The sequence below is a fragment of the Pseudophryne corroboree genome, chromosome 1 (assembly GCF_028390025.1).
Source record: "Pseudophryne corroboree isolate aPseCor3 chromosome 1, aPseCor3.hap2, whole genome shotgun sequence".
In the NCBI taxonomy this organism is placed as follows: Eukaryota; Metazoa; Chordata; class Amphibia; order Anura; family Myobatrachidae; genus Pseudophryne; species Pseudophryne corroboree.
In genome coordinates, this window is record NC_086444.1 from 234,764,458 (window position 1) to 234,776,781 (window position 12,324).

Sequence of the window (12,324 nt, forward strand, 5' to 3'; positions counted from 1 at the left end):
TTGTCTGTAGTTGCTAGCCTCTTTTATTTTCTTACAAGGTTGTGTAGTGGCATTATGGGTTCTATTTACCAAGCCTTGGAGAGAGATAAAGTACTGGCCAATCAGCACCTAACTGTCATGTTACAGGCTGTGTTTGAAAAATGAGGAGCTGGTTGGCTGGTACTTTTTATCTCTCCAAGACTTAGGGGGAGATGTACTAAGCAATGATAAAAGTGGAGAAACGAGCCAGTGCAAAAGTTGCTCATGGCAACCAATCAGCATTGAAGTAACATTTATAATTTGCATACTATAAAATTATACAGAGCAGCTGATTGGTTTCCATGGTTAACTTCTCCACTGGCTCACTTCTCCGCTCTTATCACTGCTTAGTATATCTCCCCCTAAGTATATAGACCTCGCTATTTGTTCAGTCTTATTCCACTACTCCTGGGGCCAGATATAATTTATTTTGGTTCCTGGGGGTAAATTTACTAAGATGGGAGTTCTATTTAAGATGGTAAGTTGCCTATAGCAACCAATCAGATTCCAGGTATTATCTTCTACAAGGGTCTAGATAAATGAGAAGTAGAATTTGATTGGTTGCTATGGGCAACATCCCATCTTAAATAGAACTCCCATCTTAGTAAATTTACCCCCTGGATTCACATTTTCTCATACGTCCTAGAGGATGCTGGGGACTCCAAAAGGACCATGGGGTATAGACGGATCCGCAGGAGCTTGGGCACACTATAAAGACTTAAACTGGGTGTGAACTGGCTCCTCCCTCTATGCCCCTCCTCCAGACCTCAGTTAGACTTTGTGCCCAGGAGTGATGGGTCACACACTAGGGGAGCTCTACTGAGTTTCTCTAAAAGACTTTGTTAGGTTTGTTATTTTCAGGTAGACCTGCTGGCGGCAGGCTCCCTGCAGCGTGGGAGTGAGGGGAGAGGAACAGGACCTACTTCTTCTTAGTTTAAAGGCTCTGCCTCTCGGCTACTGGACACCACTAGCTCCAGAGGGTTCGATCACTTGGTGCGCCTAGCTGCTTGTTCCCGGAGCCACGCCGTCACCCCCCTCACAGAAGCCAGAAGAAAGAAGCCGGGTGAGTATAAAGAAGATCAGAAGACTTCAGTGACGGCAGAAGACTTCAGTAACGGAGGTACAGCGGTCGCGCTGCGCTCCATGCTCCCACACACCAACGGCACTCATAGGGTGCAGGGCCCTGAGGGGAGAGCGCCCTGGGCAGCTGGTTACTGTTTTCTTTATAAGACTGGCCTTGAAAGTAGTGTCGGTGCTTGGGCACCGTGTCTAATTCCCCCGCCAGCATGTTCGAGCGTGCTACGCGCCTTTGATCCCGCTTACACGGGTGCAGGAGGGCGCTGGGGAGGGGAGCGCCCTGGGCAGTGAGTTACAGTTTTTTTAAGGGCTGTCATGTTACATGTGGGCTGCTGGGGTGCTCCGTGTCCCAGACCCCCGCCGGCGCGTTGTAGCGCAGTGTGTGCCATTTCTCCCCGCCGCCGACTTCCATGGGTGCAGGGCGCCGGGGGGGGAAGGCGCCCTGGGCAGCATATATATATGTCGTTTATGTATATGTGTACAGTTTATTTGTGGGTCCAGGGCGCCCCATGCGATAACCCCGCCATCTGCTAGTGGGGGCGCGCTGCACGCCGCGGCTCACACACGCCGATAGTCTGCTTGGGTGCAGGGCGCACGGGGGGAGCGCCCTGAGCGGCTTTAGTGTCCGATGGTATATAGCAGGCATTCCCAACCACGGTCCTCAAGGCACACCAACAGTGCAGGTTTTAGTGATATCCAGGCTGCAGCACAGATGGTTAAATCAAAATAACTGAGCTACTAATTAAGTCACCTGTGCTGAAGCCTGGATATCACTAAAACCTGCACTGTTGGTGTGCCTTGAGGACCGTGGTTGGGAATGCCTGGTATATAGTGTCTTTACACTATATACGGGGCCCGACCTGTTTATAGATAAGATATTGGAGCTGTAGCACGCCGAGGGGCGGGGCTTAAAAGAATATATATACAGGGGGTTACTCACTGTATATAGGTCCTCCCAGCTCAATATAGGTATAGGTATATATATATATATTTCTCTGACGTCCTAGTGGATGCTGGGAACTCCGTAAGGACCATGGGGAATAGCGGCTCCGCAGGAGACTGGGCACAAAAGTAAAGCTTTAGGACTACCTGGTGTGCACTGGCTCCTCCCCCTATGACCCTCCTCCAAGCCTCAGTTAGATTTTTGTGCCCGGCCGAGAAGGGTGCAATCTAGGAGGCTCTCCTGAGTTTCTTAGTAAAAGTTTAGTTTTAGGTTTTTTATTTTCAGTGAGACCTGCTGGCAACAGGCTCACTGCATCGAGGGACTAAGGGGAGAAGAAGCGAACCTGCCTGCTTGCAGCCAGCTTGGGCTTCTTGGCTACTGGACACCATTAGCTCCAGAGTGACCGAACACAGGCCCAGCCTCGGAGTCCGGTCCCAGAGCCGCGCCGCCGGCCCCCTTACAGAGCCAGAAGCAAGAAGAGGTCCGGAAAATCGGCGGCAGAAGACATCAGTCTTCACCAAGGTAGCGCACAGCACTGCAGCTGTGCGCCATTGCTCCTCAGGCACACTTAACACTCCGGTCACTGAGGGTGCAGGGCGCTGGGGGGGGGGGGCGCCCTGAGCAGCAATAAAATCACCTTGGCTGGCAAAATAACCACAATATATAGCCCCAGAGGCTATATATGAGGTAATTACCCCTGCCAGAATACAGAGAAAAGCGGGAGAAAAGTCAGCCGAAAAAGGGGCGGAGCCATCTCCCTCAGCACACTGGCGCCATTTCTCCCTCACAGTTCCGCTGGAAGGAAGCTCCCTGACTCTCCCCTGCAGTCTACACTACAGAAAAGGGTAAAAAAGAGAGGGGGGGCACTAAATTGAGGTGCAGTAAATATTATAGCAGCTATAGGGGACATAATTCAGTTAGTCCCTGCATTATATAGCGCTCTGGTGTGTGCTGGCATACTCTCTCTCTGTCTCCCCAAAGGGCTTTTGTGGGGTCCTGTCTCCTTTAAGAGCATTCCCTGTGTGTGTGTGCGGTGTGTCGGTACGGCTGTGTCGACATGTTTGATGAGGAGACTTATGTGGAGGCGGAGCAGATGCCTATAAATGTTATGTCACCCCCTGCGGGGCAGACACCTGAGTGGATGGACTTATGGAAGGAATTACGTGCAAGTGTCGACTCCTTACATAAAAAATTTGACAGATGGCAGACACAGATGTCGACACGGATACTGATACCAGTGTCGACGACGATGAGTCAAATTTAATGTCCACTAGGGCCATTCGTTGCATGATTGAGGCAATGAAAGAGGTATTACACATTTCTGATATAAACCCAGGTACCTCAAAAAAGGGTATTATGTTTGGGGAGAAAAAACTACCAATAGTTTTTCCCCCATCTGAAGAATTAAATGAAGTGTGTGAAGATGCGTGGGCTTTCCCCGATAAAAAATTGGTGATTTCAAAAAAATTACTAATGGCGTTCCCTTTCTCGCCAGAGGATAGGTCACGTTGGGAAACTCCCCCTAGGGTGGATAAAGCGCTCACACGTTTGTCTAAAAAGGTGGCACTACCGTCTCCGGATACGGCCGCCCTAAAGGAACCTGCTGATAGAAAGCAGGAGGCTATCCTAAAGTCTATATATACACACACTGGTGTTATACTGAGACCAGCTATTGCTTCAGCGTGGATGTGCAGTGCTGCTGCTGCTTGGTCAGATTCCCTGTCAGAAAATATTGACACCCTAGACAGGGACACTACATTGCTAACCGTAGAGCATATAAAAGACTCAGTCTTGTACATGAGAGATGCACAGAGGGAGATCTGCCGGCTGGCATCTAGAATAAGTGCATTGTCCATTTCTGCTAGGAGAGGCTTATGGACTCGGCAGTGGACAGGGGATGCAGATTCTAAAAGGCACATGGAAGTTTTGCCTTATAAGGGTGAGGAGTTATTCGGGGATGGTCTCTCAGACCTTGTTTCCACAGCAACAGCTGGGAAGTCAGCATTTTTGCCCCATGTCCCCTCACAGCCTAAGAAAGCGCCGTATTATCAGGTACAGTCCTTTCGACCCCAGAAAAACAGGCGGGGAAGAGGCGGGTCCTTTCTGTCTAGAGGCAGAGGAAGGGGAAAAAAGCTGCACCACGCAGCAGGTTCCCAGGAACAAAAGTCCTCCCCCGCTTCTTCCAAATCCGCCGCATGACGGTGGGGCTCCACAGGCGGAGCCAGGTACGGTGGGGGGCCGCCTCAAAAATTTCAGCGATCAGTGGGTTCGCTCACGGGTGGATCCCTGGATCCTTCAAGTAGTATCTCAGGGGTACAAGCTGGAATTCGAGGCGCCTCCCCCCCGCCGTTTCCTCAAATCGGCCTTACCGACAACTCCCTCGGGCAGGGAGGCTGTACTAGAGGCAATTCACAAGCTGTATTCCCAGCAGGTAATAGTCAAGGTGCCCCTACTTCAACAAGGACGGGGTTACTATTCCACACTGTTTGTGGTACCGAAACCGGACGGTTCGGTGAGACCCATTTTAAATTTGAAATCCTTGAACACATACATAAAAAGATTCAAGTTCAAGATGGAATCGCTCAGGGCGGTTATTGCAAGCCTGGACGAGGGGGATTACATGGTATCCCTGGACATCAAGGATGCTTACCTGCATGTCCCAATTTACCTTCCTCACCAGGAGTACCTCAGATTTGTGGTACAGGATTGCCATTACCAATTCCAGACACTACCGTTTGGACTGTCCACGGCACCGAGGGTGTTTACCAAGGTAATAGCAGAAATGATGATACTCCTTCGAAAAAAGGGAGTTTTAATTATCCCGTACTTGGAGGATCTCCTAATAAAGGCGAGGTCCAGGGAGCAGTTACTGGTCAGAGTAGCACTATCTCGGGAAGTGCTACAACAGCATGGCTGGATTCTAAACATTCCAAAGTCACAACTGGTTCCTTCCACACGCTTACTGTTCCTGGGGATGATTCTGGACACAGAACAGAAAAAAGTGTTTCTCCCGCAGGAGAAAGCCAAGGAGCTGTCATCTCTAGTCAGAGACCTCCTAAAACCAAAACGGGTATCGGTGCATCACTGCACACGAGTCCTGGGAAAAATGGTGGCTTCATACGAAGCAATTCCATTCGGCAGGTTCCATGCAAGGACCTTCCAGTGGGACCTCTTGGACAAGTGGTCAGGATCGCATCTTCAGATGCATCAACTGATAACCCTGTCTCCAAGGACCAGGGTGTCTCTACTGTGGTGGCTGCAGAGTGCTCATCTTCTAGAGGGCCGCAGATTCGGCATACAGGACTGGGTCCTGGTGACCACGGATGCCAGCCTTCGGGGCTGGGGCGCAGTCACACAGGGAAGAAATTTCCAGGGACTTTGGTCAAGTCAGGAGTCGTCCCTACACATAAACATTCTGGAACTGAGGGCCATTTACAATGCCCGAAGTCAGGCAAGGCCCCTGCTTCAAAACCAGCCGGTTCTGATCCAATCAGACAACATCACGGCAGTCGCCCATGTAAACCGACAGGGCGGCACAAGAAGCAGGATGGCGATGGCAGAAGCCACAAGGATTCACCGATGGGCGGAAAATCACGTACTAGCACTGTCAGCAGTGTTCATTCCGGGAGTGGACAACTGGGAAGCAGACTTCCTCAGCAGACACGGCCTACACCCGGGAGAGTGGGGACTTCATCCAGAAGTCTTCCTACTGTTGGTAAACCGTTGGGAAAGGCCACAGGTGGACATGATGGCGTCCCGCCTCAACAAAAAGCTAAAGAGATATTGCGCCAGGTCAAGGGACCCTCAGGCGATAGCTGTGGACGCTCTAGTGACACCGTGGGTGTACCAGTCGGTTTATGTGTCCCTCCTCTGCCTCTCATACCAAAGGTACTGAGAATAATAAGAAGGCGAGGAGTAAGAACGATACTCGTGGTTCCGGATTGGCCAAGAAGAGCTTGGTACCCGGAACTTCAAGAAATGTTATCAGAGGACCCATGGCCTCTACCGCTCAGACAGGATCTGCTACAGCAGGGGCCCTGTCTGTTCCAAGACTTACCGCGGCTGCGTTTGACGGCATGGCGGTTGAATTCCGGATCCTAAAGGAAAAGGGCATTCCGGAGGAAGTCATTCCTACGCTGATAAAAGCCAGGAAAGAAGTAACCGCAAACCATTATCACCGCATTTGGCGAAAATATGTTGCGTGGTGTGAGGCCAGGAAGGCCCCTACAGAGGAATTTCAGCTGGGTCGTTTTCTGCACTTCCTACAGTCGGGAGTGACTATGGGCTTAAAATTGGGTTCCATTAAGGTCCAGATTTCGGCTCTGTCGATTTTCTTCCAGAAAGAACTGGCTTCACTGCCTGAAGTTCAGACTTTTGTAAAGGGAGTGCTTCATATTCAGCCCCCTTTTGTGCCTCCTGTGGCACCTTGGGATCTCAATGTGGTGTTGGTTTCCTAAAATCACATTGGTTTGAACCACTTAAAACTGTGGATCTGAAATATCTCACGTGGAAAGTGGTCATGTTATTGGCTTCGGCCAGGCGTGTGTCAGAATTGGCGGCTTTGTCATGTAAAAGCCCTTATCTGATTTTCCATATGGATAGGGCAGAATTGAGGACTCGTCCCCAGTTTCTCCCTAAGGTGGTATCAGCTTTTCACCTGAACCAACCGATTGTGGTGCCTGCGGCTACTAGGGACCTGGAGGATTCCAAGTTACTGGACGTAGTCAGGGCCTTGAAAATTTATGTTTCCAGGACGGCTGGAGTCAGGAAAACTGACTCGCTTTTTATCCTGTATGCACCCAACAAAATAGGTGCTCCTGCTTCTAAGCAGACTATTGCTCGCTGGATTTGTAGCACAATTCAGCTGGCGCATTCTGCGGCTGGATTGCCGCATCCTAAATCAGTGAAAGCCCATTCCATGAGGAAGGTGGGCTCATCTTGGGCGGCTGTCCGAGGGGTCTCGGCTTTACAACTTTGCCGAGCTGCAACTTGGTCAGGGGCAAACACGTTTGCTAAATTCTACAAATTTGATACCCTGGCTGAGGAGGACCTTGAGTTCTCTCATTCGGTGCTGCAGAGTCATCCGCACTCTCCCGCCCGTTTGGGAGCTTTGGTATAATCCCCATGGTCCTTACGGAGTCCCTAGCATCCACTAGGACGTCAGAGAAAATAAGAATTTACTCACCGGTAATTCTATTTCTCGTAGTCCGTAGTGGATGCTGGGCGTCCATCCCAAGTGCGGATTGTCTGCAATACTTGTATATAGTTATTGCCTAACTAAAGGGTTATTGTTGAGCCATCTGTTGAGAGGCTCAGTTATATTTCATACTGTTAACTGGGTATAATATCACGAGTTATACGGTGTGATTGGTGTGGCTGGTATGAGTCTTACCCGGGATTCAAAATCCTTCCTTATTGTGTCAGCTCTTCCGGGCACAGTATCCTAACTGAGGTCTGGAGGAGGGGCATAGAGGGAGGAGCCAGTGCACACCAGATAGTACCAAATCTTTCTTATAGAGTGCCCAGTTTCCTGCGGAGCCCGTCTATTCCCCATGGTCCTTACGGAGTCCCTAGCATCCACTACGGACTACGAGAAATAGAATTACCGGTGAGTAAATTCTTATTTTTTCCTTTTCTGTGCTGACAGTGGACGGTGAAAAGGTAAGAGTTCTGCAGCCTGGCTAGGTTCGCAGAAGTGAATGTCATTTTCTGTTTCCACCACATCCACCCTGGTAGCTGAGTCTGTCAGGCTGGTCCCTACTCCGGTGGGCACTCGTCTACTAATTTTCAGTTGGTCCAGGAATAGAATTTTCAGTTGGTCCAGGAAAACCTGTGGGTTTTTATAGAATCCAAAGGGGGACATTCTGAGTTACGGTTGTTTCCCCTTACTGTTTTTCTAATTGATCTTGCCGTTCCACTCTGGAAAGGGAGATTGTATGCGACACCATACAGAGGTGCGTCAGGTTCAGGACATTGTCCGGTTGTCTCTGTATAAAGGTTCGGTGTTTTCCTGTGGAAAGAGGTCTGAGGATCCAGAGTTGGATCAGCTTTGCTGTGATACTTCATCAATGTGTTCCGTTACTAAGACAGTTGGGTGCGGCCTCAGAGGCCTTTTTTGGTGAGCAGGTCTAAAGCCAGAGTGGCTTTCAAGAGACCAGTTGGGAATGTGGTCCGGGTCTCACCTGCACATGCACCAGAATATAATCCTAATGGCCAGGACATCGCTCCTGTGGTGTCTGTGATTTCCTCTGCTGACGCGATCTCCATCCGGGAGACATTCAGTCATCATCGAGCAGTTTTCACAGATGTGACAAGTCTTTGAGGAATGCCGCTATTGGACAGGTTGGCGTCTCGCCTCAGGGATGTTGTTCCAGGTCAAGGGACACTCAAGCTATAGCAGTGGACACCCTAGTGACACCGTGGGTGTTTGTGGTCGGTCTATGTGGCCTCTCAGCTTTCACTTTTTCGGGAGGTGATAACCGTTAGATGAACAAAGGTTCAGGTGATCCTCTTGGATCCGGTCTAGCCAAGGAGGGTTTGCTATCCAGTGTTTTCCTGATTTACTCATAGAAGATTCCTGCCCTCTTCCTCTACGTGAGGGAATGTTACAACGAGATCGGGCGTGTATCAAGACTTACCGCGGCTTCGTCTGACGGCATGGCGGTGGAATGCCATATCCTAAGCCGAAAGGGGGTTCCCAGTGAAGTCGTTTCCTCAAATTCTTCAGGCTAGGAAAGAAGTAACGGCAAAGCTTTACCACCGTAGTTGGCGTAGCTATGTGTCTTGGTGTGTATCATGGAAGGCTCCTATGGAAGAATTTCGGCTAGGTCGTTCTTATCCATACTTTACAAGCCGGTGTGGATGCAAGCCTAAAGTTGGGCTCCATTTCAGTGCAGTGTGGCTTAATAAGTTTCTTTACAAAAATTTCTTTCTTGGAAAGTGGTCATGCTATTGGCTTTGAGGTCTTCATGGCGGGTGTCGGAAGTGGCGGTTTTGTCTCACAAGAGCCTTGTTTGATCTTTCATGTGGATAGAGAGGAATTGAGAACTCTGTTAGTAGTTCGGCCAAGAGTGGTTTCTGGGTGTCGCAGAAATCGGCCTATTTTGATGCCGGTGGTTACTTAGGCATTAGCTGATTCAAATTCTCTCGATGTAGCCAGGTATTTGAATATTAGGTCGCCAATTTGGCTCAGTTTGGAGGAGCAGAGGTTCTGTTTGTCTGGTATGTTCCCAGCATGGTTTGGAGGACTGCGTTATGCAGTCTGTTACACGCTGGATCTGTAATGCGATTTGGCATGTTTGTTTTACAGCTGGATTGCCGTCACCGAAGTCGGTGGAGACCCATTCTACTGGGAAGATGGGCTCTTCTTTGGCGGATGCCCGAGGAGTCTCGGCGGTTCAACTTGGCCGAGCGGAGTCTTGGTCGGGTTCAAACGCCTTGGCTATGTTCTACAAGTTTGATACCCTGATTGATGGGGACCTTTTGTTTGCTCAATCGGTGCTGCAGAGTCGTCCGCACTCTCCCGCCCGTTCTGGAGCTTTGGTATAGACCCCATGGTCCTTTTGGAGTCCCCAGCATCCTCTAGGACGTATGAGAAAATAGGATTTTAGTACCTACCGGTAAATCCTTTTCTCTTAGTCCGTAGAGGATGCTGGGCGCCCGTCCCAGCGCGTACTGTGTCTGCAGTTATTGGTTTTGGTTACACTCTGGTGGTGGTTCTTCTCTGTCAGGCTGTTACTACCATTCTTCATGCCATGGCATGCGGTGTCTTATTATTGATTGTGTTGTCACACAGGTTGTGTTATATACTCTCTCAGCATGTGGCTGTGTATTATTCATGCCGTTGGCTGGTATTCTATTGAATGCCACGTTCTGCGGTGTGTTCGTGGTGTGAGCTGGTATGACACTCACCGTGGTTATAACAATAAATTCTTTCCTCGAAATGTCCATCTCTTCTAACTGAGGTCTGGAGGAGGGGCATAGAGGGAGGAGCCAGTTCACACCCAGTTTAAGTCTTCATAGTGTGCCCAAGCTCCTGCGGATCCGTCTATACACCATGGTCCTTTTGGAGTCACCAGCATCCTCTACGGACTAAGAGAAAAGGATTTACCGGTAGGTACTAAAATCCTATTTTTTTTTCTTTTTAATATAACATTTTTATTGAAGGATATTCAAGGGAAACATAGAATATGACAGAATACATTACAAGGGCAAACAATAAGGGGGGAGTGTGGGGTGGATGTCCGCAAAGGGGGAGGGAAGGGGTAAACAACACAATCTCATAAAAAAATTAAGATATTGAAGAAGACAATAATAAAATGGTGAACTGTCCATTACAAAGCACAGTTGTAATAGAACAATATAAATACAAACGAAACTGTGTACAAAACAAGGCATTTGACACTGTGGTTAACTACACATAAGTGAGTATAAGTGAACAATAGGAGATTAAGGGGTCTATTCATGAAGCAGTGAAAAGTGTGGAGAAATGAGCCAGTGGAGAAGTTGCCCAAGTCAACCAATAAGCTGCTACGTATAATTTTTTAGAATGCATTTTATAACTGTTACCTCAACACTGATTGGTTGCCACGGTCAACTTCTACACTGGCTCACTTCTACACGTATTTCACTGGTTCATGAATAGACCCTTAAGGAAATCTGGATGACCAGTACTAGCTTAACCAAACATTCTAATCAAAGTGTTATAGGCAGACGAAGAGTACTGGATACCCGCTACCTCAAATTCTGGATTGTACACTCAATACCAGGACATAAGTGGTATGGCAGTGTTTGGCTATTAGAAGTTTAGTAGATATGAGAATATGGCCCATCGCTTAGCGGTCATTCACTGAGAGGTTGCATGTGTAACAGCACCAACAGGGGGTGTGGAGAAATGGGGGAATTGAGAATCTTAGAGATCAGAGAATAAACTGAAGCCCAGAGACCGGACAGTTCCAGACAGGCCTAAAAGATATGTAGAAGGGAACCAAATTGTCCACAATTACGCAAACACAAAATTGTATTGTGACTATAATTGCGTAAAGGACATTAGTGTACCTGACTGTAACCTCCAACAAGGAATGGATTCCCTTATGTAACCACGTATCAATCCTCGAATCTGGAAAAAGATGTGATAAACCAAACAATGAAAAATCAACAGATGGGAGAGAGAGCTGGTCATATCTAGAGACCAGTTACAACCATGCTGTACGAGAAGCCAAGACCGTAGATGATTGCTCGCTGAGGGAATTGCAACCAAAGATGGGAACCACAAAACATCTGTCAGAGGGAACGGAAGAACCAAACCGCATTCCAGCAGCACCCAGGGTTTAGGGAGATCTCCTGCAAACCATGCACATATCTGTGACCGTAAACACACCAGTTGGTAGTAACGTTAATCAGAGCGCGCAAGGCCACCTTCTAATTTGGGCAATGAAAGTGTCCAATAGGCCAACCTAGGTTGTTTACCCTTCCAAATATATTTGAGAAAAGCGGTGCAAAATTTACGTAAAAGACTATCGGGAACAAGTACAGGTATGGTTCTAAATAAGTAAAGTAATTTGGGGACAAGGACCATTATCACCTCAGTTATATGACCCATCCACATAAAACAGACTGCAACATCCAGTCAGACATCAATGTGGTTATCCGAGATAAATGGGGGATAATTACATAAGATCAGATCCGAGAGGCTGGAAGTGATATGAATCCTCAGATACTTTTTAGACTTCTGCCGCATGTATGGATATTTGGCTCAGAGGTCATGTAGATGGTCAGGGGTAAAATGGACTGGTAAGGCCTCCGATTTAGATCTATTAAGCTTGTAATAGGATACGTTGGAATAAAGCTCAAGCACCTCATGTAGATACTGTAAAGATGAGAAAGGGTTGGTTATGGTCAAGAGAACATCGTTGGCAAACCAGCAGACTTTATACAGATGGGTCCACCGTTATCTTGACTAGTTTTCTGTGCCTAGTCAGAACATGATTTATTAGCATAAACCCTTCATCTATTGTTCTCAGCTGCAATACAATACAGAGAACAATACAGCAGGGGATTAAGTCATTAAAGGAGGGGATTAAGTCCGACTGGCCAGTCTCAGTTAATCCTATTAAAGGTCAAGATAAATGTGGACCCATTTATTGATTTATTTAAGTTTCTTATATAGCGTAGCACATTATGTATCTCCTGATATACTCTGTGCTGCTGGGGGACCGTGCTACTTCCACTATATAACTGTCAGTGTGTGGATTTGTGCTACCTCCATTCCCCTGCTCACATAATGT

The 12,324-nt window shown here is 48.1% G+C and overlaps 1 protein-coding gene across 1 annotated transcript in view; it reads left to right on the plus strand.

Moving 5' to 3' along the window:
• Window positions 1-12,324, plus strand: part of YTHDC2 (YTH N6-methyladenosine RNA binding protein C2) — a 408,514-nt gene that overhangs the window by 91,597 nt on the left and 304,593 nt on the right. The gene's annotated exons all lie outside the window — the stretch shown is intronic.